This window comes from Poromitra crassiceps (assembly GCF_964638095.1).
Source record: "Poromitra crassiceps genome assembly, chromosome: 10".
In the NCBI taxonomy this organism is placed as follows: domain Eukaryota; kingdom Metazoa; phylum Chordata; class Actinopteri; order Beryciformes; family Melamphaidae; genus Poromitra; species Poromitra crassiceps.
Genome location: NC_139631.1, coordinates 23,901,016 through 23,908,035, shown reverse-complemented (window position 1 = coordinate 23,908,035; position 7,020 = coordinate 23,901,016). Strand labels below are relative to the sequence as shown.

Below are 7,020 nucleotides of genomic sequence, written 5' to 3'. Positions count from 1 at the left end.
AAGGTAAAGAGCCTCCACATGGGTCAACTCACTGCCTCAAAAGGTAAAGCGTTGTAGCGGCGCATTCTTGTGCTCTCAGGACACACATTCCTCCTCGTCCTCCTCCTCCTCTCTCTGTTATGGCAGCCACTCAATTATGACTTGCGAAAGCTCAAGGGGAAAATATGTTATCTTTTTTTTTGTTCGAAGCGCAGATAGCCTAAAATGCTAGTAAATGATTATAATGAATACAACATCAAAAAATTAATTAAATCAATTAAATCAGTTTGCTTTTCACTTAGGCTGGTTTATTTTTTTTTGCCTGCTCTGTGTGTGTGTGTGTGTGTGTGTGTGTGTGTGTGTGTGTGTGTGTGTGTGTGTGTGTGTGTGTGTGTGAGTGTGTCTGCTCTAAATTAAATTAAATTAGATTAGATCCCCCCCCCCCCCCCCCCCTTCCCCACGAGACAGAGAGGCCAACCTCATGGTAAAATATCTTTATTGTGACACTGGTTAGAACATGGCACACACCACTATGGTGACACAATAGGACCTGCTTCCTATATGGCACATAAAGCAGGCATGCTACATTTTTTCTCCAGCCACAAAGTTTCACAACAACAGAGCATTAGGAATTTCCAAGTAGCATCTTTTCCCGACCTGTTACTGTTTTATTCATGGCTTCTCACACATCTACTGGACCCGTGGAGGTATGGATAAACACTGGCGTCTGAAATTCCCCAGTTGAGGCATGTTCTCTCCACGTCTGCACTAATGGCTGTGGACTCCCACCCTCCCCTCGCTGTGTTTGTTTGGGTTGGGGTTGGTTGGAGAGACACACGTACTGCAGGCATCCCAGAGAGCAACTATATAATATTCTATTTTGGAACGGAACAGAGGCACGTCAATATTTTAATCAATTTTTATCAAGCTGGAAAACTATCCTTTATCTTTTTGTATCTAGGCCAGGTTGAGATCAGCTTAAAGTTCATAGTCTCATGCTCATTAATATCTCATGATCTCTCCAGATAAAAACAAAACAAAAACAAAACAAAAAAAGGGTTCACCTACATCGGCATCAGTATGATTGCTGTTCCTATACACACAGCAGCCATTTATTATGCCTATTGTAAATATGATAGTGTGTCTTGTAAGCCCATACATAACTGGGCATGGGTGCCTTAAACAGGTGCATGACACTTAAATAAAGTATCAACCAATCAATCACTCAATCAAATCTGATCTCTCAGAATTCTGTGTTCTGCTTTAAGCCTTAACAACTATGTCACCCAGTCCTGGATATTACGCCCAATCTTATATTTGTAATGTTAGGAGGACCAATTAGGAAGATTATTGGCAACAACATACGGGTTTTATAATCGACTTTGACAGAGCTTGTTAGCTATACAGTACGTGTCCTCATTTCTATTCTGGCTCTGTTCTCTGGTCAACTGTTCAACGCGAGATCCAGCTGAGGAAAAACACAAGAAATGTGAAAGAGCCAGTATGAAGGAGAGAGAGAGAGAGAGAGAGGCTACCCGAGGGTCCAGTCCTGATCATTTAATATGAAGTACAGTTTATGTTCAAGGACATTTCCCTTTATGGCTATATCTCCGTGGAAATGGGATGATGGAACATTTCAATGGTTTACTTTGTGAAAGAGTTTTACAGTCACTGTTCATTCAAAATGTTATAATATCGTGTGGGCGGACACACCGTGATCTTTTATTTAGACGGTGCTGCTGAATGCCATTGTATATACTGACAAGCAATTGTTATGAATGGAGAATACAAACAAAATCAAAAGAAAAACATCTTTTATTTGACACATCCTTTTGCTTTTGGCGGAACACTTTTGAATGTCAGTGTCGTCTCATATCGTGTCAGCAGCACTCCATCATCACACTGAAACAGTGCCCTTTCTTACGACCTTACACAACACATTTATTGTCACTGTCAAAAGGTGCGCCAAAAACGACCACGTGACACGTCAGCTGAAGTGACATCCTGCCACCTCGCCGACTGCTTCTCAAAGTTCACTTTAATATATTGAATCTATATTCGTTCTCTCCCTTAACATTACGACAGCATCTACCAGCACCCCTCGCTGCGTCTGCATTTCAATGTCATCCGTTGGGATTTGAAATAGCCAGTTGGATTCGAGCGCCTTCAGTTTGTTTTGTAATCTGAGGTATATATCATGTGCAGAGCTGTCCTGAGGCTATTCTCTGAAAACGGACCCCCTCTCTCTGTTTACTCGCTCGTTTATGTTCTGATGTTATTAATATCTGCTCACTATACGAGCTGCCCTCACCGTGCCCTTGCTACAGAAAAACAGCGGGGCTCTGGCCGGCTAAAGCAGCGTAATCCTATAGCCTTTCTCATGGGGTATTGGCTTGCAGGAAGTGCAGAGCCATCCCTCCAATATGCAACAGCTTGAACTGTAATACTGAGTATTAAGAATAACATTATTGTTTACAAAACACACACGAAAAAAATCCTATCCTATGACGGCAAAATCACAGTTTGTAGAAAGGGTATATGAGCTGTGTAGGCATGGTGCAGAGGGGCTGTCAAAACGCTCGTCTCTGTGTGACTGAGCAAAGAAATGCTAAAGAAGGAGAAGAAGAAGAAGCACATAGGAGAGAGAGAACATGGGCTTTGTGTGATGATGCAACACCTTCCATCTCCTCTGCCCTCTCGGCGCGGCTGATTGAAATACTGAAAACTCCACCGCACACAATCAATACACACACTTCATCTGGCATCTCTTCTAACAACTTTCCTCCCTTCCAGACGACAAGAGGACCACTCAATATTTGAGCATCATCATAAGCCTGTTGCTTGCTAGCTTGACAGAGAGCCAGCATTTTTTTTTTCTGAGCAGGAAATTCCACGCAGTAATATTATGTTACTACAACTGGATTGTCTTACAAGCTGTGTCCACGCCAGTCTTTTCCCCTTTCAAAATAAAATGTTCATGTGCTTTTCTCGGCCGTGCGCGGCTAATATTATTATCTTTACGAGCAGCAGAGGCTCAAACTAAACCATCATTCAAGACGACGATTGAACGGGAAAAACGGGTGGCGCCGTGTCCCCGACCTCATGACACAGGACACGTTTAGTAAAAAGTGAAGGAAATTAGATTTTCGTGGAAACAATTCTTGTGCTGTGTGGCTGCTGCTCGCATCCCTCAAGGCTGATAACATGTCCAATTATTTGGTAATTTAGTTGAGAGGAGCAGGAGAGAGACAGTCTGATCTGCTCGGGTAAGCAGAGGCAAAGTACAGCAGTGTACATCACGGGGCACTCTTTAGAAGCCCTTTTCTATTAGGCCTGTATGACTATAGTCATATAGACACACTGGGGTTCAATTTAACAAAATTAGCTCTTAGATTTAGAGTATTGTGCTTCACCAAGGCAGATGCAATATAGAAAGGGGGGTGGGGGGGAGTACATAGAGGGTATCAGTCTTGGTAGGAAAGGCAGGCTGTGGGTTGCTGTGGTCAAGGGAGCTGGATCGGGTCCGGGGCTGAGTAGGTGGAGCTGGGGCTGTTAGGCTGGGGTAGAAGCTGGACCTGAGGATGGAGGGGGCATGGGGTCGGGGAAGGGGGGGGGGGAACTGGGGGGTTCAGGAGCTGTAGATTCAACCTGCAGGTGAAGACTCACAGCTGCCAGCTGGTGGGTATTTGTTTTTGTTCATAGGGTAACAGCTGGAGGCTGGAGAGAGCTGGAGGGGTAGGTCTACATCTAGTGGTGCAGGAGTCATCAGAGAGGAGAGAGACAGGATGGCTGGAGGCTGTGGGGTGGGGTGGGGTGGGGGGGGGGGCACTTGGAGGGGGGCCAGAGGGGGACAAAGCCGGGTTTTAGTAGTCTCACTCACGGTAGAACACATATTCAGTGTAGCTGGTCCAGATCTTGTCGTCCGTCTGCTCGTGGGCAAAGGCGCAGGTGCCCGTGGAGTTGCAGGCCACCATGTGGAAGCCCGCGTCGGCCAGCTTGTCGAACGCCTGCTCCAGGAAGGTGAACTTGAGATAGTAGCGGGACGTGTAGCGCTCCGGGGGGCGGTCCGGGTCGCGGCTCTCGTTCAGCGTCTCGCCGAACACCTCTTTGGCCAGCGACGTCTTCCCGCACACCATGATCCGTGCCACCCGCCGGAACTTGGCGTCGGTCTGGCTGTCCCGGCCCAGCGTGTACGAGCCCCGGTAGCCGATGGTGATGAAGCCGGAGCGCTTGCTGTCCACTATAGCGCCCGCGCCGGGCACCAGGCTGGCACAGGCGGCGGCGGCGGCGCCCAGCGAGCCCAGGTTGCGCACGGTGTCGGTACCGGGTGAGGAGTCCTCCGGGTCACTTGTACAGCCCTCGTCGCCCAGAGAGTTCTGCTTGCTGATTTTGGGCGTGAGCAGCTTGACGAGCTCGGGCAGGTTGAAGAACTCAGCCTCGCGCTGCAGGCGCGCACGCTCAGGGAAGTGGTCCGGCAGAACCAGCTGCTGGTCGCGCATGAAGTCCAGTATGTACCGGAACAGGAAGCCGTCCCGGTCCACGAAGAAGCGGCCCTTGGTGTCCCGGGCCAGCCCTTTGGTGGACCTCCGGCTGAACATCTCCCACAGCAAGGAGTCGGGCACGCTCGTCAGGGTGTTATAGCGGGTGATGTACACCTGGCCGCCGACGTTGAGCTCGATAATCTCTGGGAAGGTTACCTCCTCCCCGCCTATGCCATTATCCGGTAAAGCCATGTCCGCTGGGTTGTAGTTGAAGGAAGTTTCAGTTCAAATTGCACAATATGAAGCCGTTTGGCAGCGGTCAGTGAGGCCTGCTGTCAGTTATAAAGCGTGCGGGTCCTGATGCGGTGATGAGCGGATAACGGAGCGTCTAAACGGCAGCGCACATTTACGCGCTCGATAAGAAGCTCGCCACCATGTCCACATCAAAGCCAGCGGGTACGAAGCAGTCGCACAAATAGCATCTACTCGAACTACAGGTTTTTACCATAGTGACGAAAAAACATAGCAGGGCTGAACCTCAGGCAGCAGAGGACGGGGCCGTTATGTCCATGTCCTTTACGCGTAAAGACGTGCTGAAAACGAAAATCTGCTATTGACACCAAAATCGCGCACGTCTCCTAGGTGGAAATGCAACGACTACACAACTGTCCATAACGACTTATTCCTCTAACTGTGGCGGGTTGTCTTGGCGCAAACAGGATCAAGTGGCCCATCTTCCATCAGGCAATCCAAACCCGCTAGTTCCTAAAGATGTCTGCTGCGTAAAATGCCACAGGCTTGACGCGGAGGTTCCAGATGTAACGAGCGGTAATGCCGGTGAGCAGGAAGACGAGCCTTTTTTTCCCATCACTGGCCCCAAATGACACGAGGTAGTCGGCCGAGCCCTCCAGCGCCTCTGCTCCTCTCTCTCTCTCGTCTCGTGTCAGACTGTGAACTGCTGCTGCAACGCAACGGCGACTACAGTAATATCGTCCCCGTTAACCACACCTACCTGCAGATGACGTGTCTGGGCTGTGATGCAGGTCAACCTATCTCGGCGTCGGCTGTCATTTTGACTGCGGATTAATAATAGGCGGGTCATCTGATCTGTTTAATTGACTGAGATAATGATGTAGCCTATGACAAAGCTTTCTGAAACCTTTCTTTTAACGCCACGGACCCTCAAATTGGCCAAGCACCTATTAAACCTCCGAGCTCCGACCCCATGGTGCGAAAACAGTAGTTATCTTCTCACCCAGTGGTCCTTGAGGGGTTCCAAGGGATCCCCAGAAAACTGGTGAATTGATCAACTTCACCATTATTCATTCACAAGAAGTTAATTAAGATCATGTAGAAGGATTGGTTGTAATGTCACTGTTAATCTCTGTAGAGATAGTCATGAAATTCTGGACAAAATCATATATAGCCTATTTAACAATAAAAAATATTCTTAGATTTGGGTCCGAGAGGCAAAATCTCATCTCAATCCATAGCTCCAATGTGGATATAGGGTCTTTGATATCAGAAGAAAAGGTTGAGAATTCTACCACACCTGAGAAGTGTGTATGCAGGTTACACTGAAAACCTGGACAGCTATTCTTGCACATTCTTCCTTCTCATAACTTCAATTGAGTGAAATAAAACTAAAACTCTACTGCTTCTCATTTTTGAGGAGACCCATTGCACCCCCGGTGGTATGTAGGGTAGAGATTGTGCATTTATTTATGGGGGCACTTACAATAATGCGTCTATGTATGATGGGATAACAGTGCCATCTAGTGATCGCTCAAAATAGTGATCGCTCAAAAGGAAACGCTTTCTATTTGAAAACGCATATTGTAAAGATGTAGTAGCCTAAAGGTGGAGATAGTTCATGCCATAATATGAATATGCCATTATTATGTATTCTAAACTTCTACAACAATCCACTTTTAATGCAGTGCTTTGAGAAACTGTTAGGATTGGGTAGCCTACATCCAACCAACCTATCATATGACTCAATGCAGAAACACACAAAGAGTGTAAACAAAACTGTGCCAGCAGCCTCAGCAGACAGCATGGGTGAGTCAGAGAGTCAACAGGCTGTCTCTCTCTCTCTCTCTCTCTCTCTCTCCCTCTCGCTCTCGCTCTCTCTCGCTCTCTCTCTCTCTCCCTCCCTCTCTCTCTCTCTCTCTCTCTCTCTCTCCCTCCCTCTCGCTCTCTCTCTCTCTCCCTCTCTCTCTCTCTCTCTCTCTCTCTCTCTCTCTCTGGTCAACACTCCTTTCTCTGACTAATCAGCAGCCCCATGCCTGCAGGTTCCAAGCAATCTGGCCCTGATTTCCCTGAGGGCCCCGCGGGCTCCATGTTGGCACCAGTACGAGCCCTGTTGCCGACAGTGTGGATCTATGTGGGCCATGCACCACAGGATCTGAAGGTAACAGAGGAGTGTAACTGTCTGCCAATGAAATGAGACACAGTCCCAGTCCCAGCTCAATTTGTTATTCCCCTAACTGAAATATGCAAGAGAGCAATCTGTCCTTGTACACACCGAATCCTAAGTAGGCTAGTCCAAAACAAAATC

General features: G+C 47.8%; 1 pseudogene across 1 annotated transcript; it reads right to left on the bottom strand.

Annotated features, from left to right (window-relative positions):
- Nucleotides 1-3,639: 3,639 nt before the first annotated feature.
- On the bottom strand, nucleotides 3,640-5,320 carry LOC310783701 (BTB/POZ domain-containing protein KCTD12 pseudogene; annotated as a pseudogene). The gene has a single exon. The product of its transcript is annotated as a BTB/POZ domain-containing protein KCTD12 pseudogene (transcript).
- Nucleotides 5,321-7,020: the final 1,700 nt, after the last annotated feature.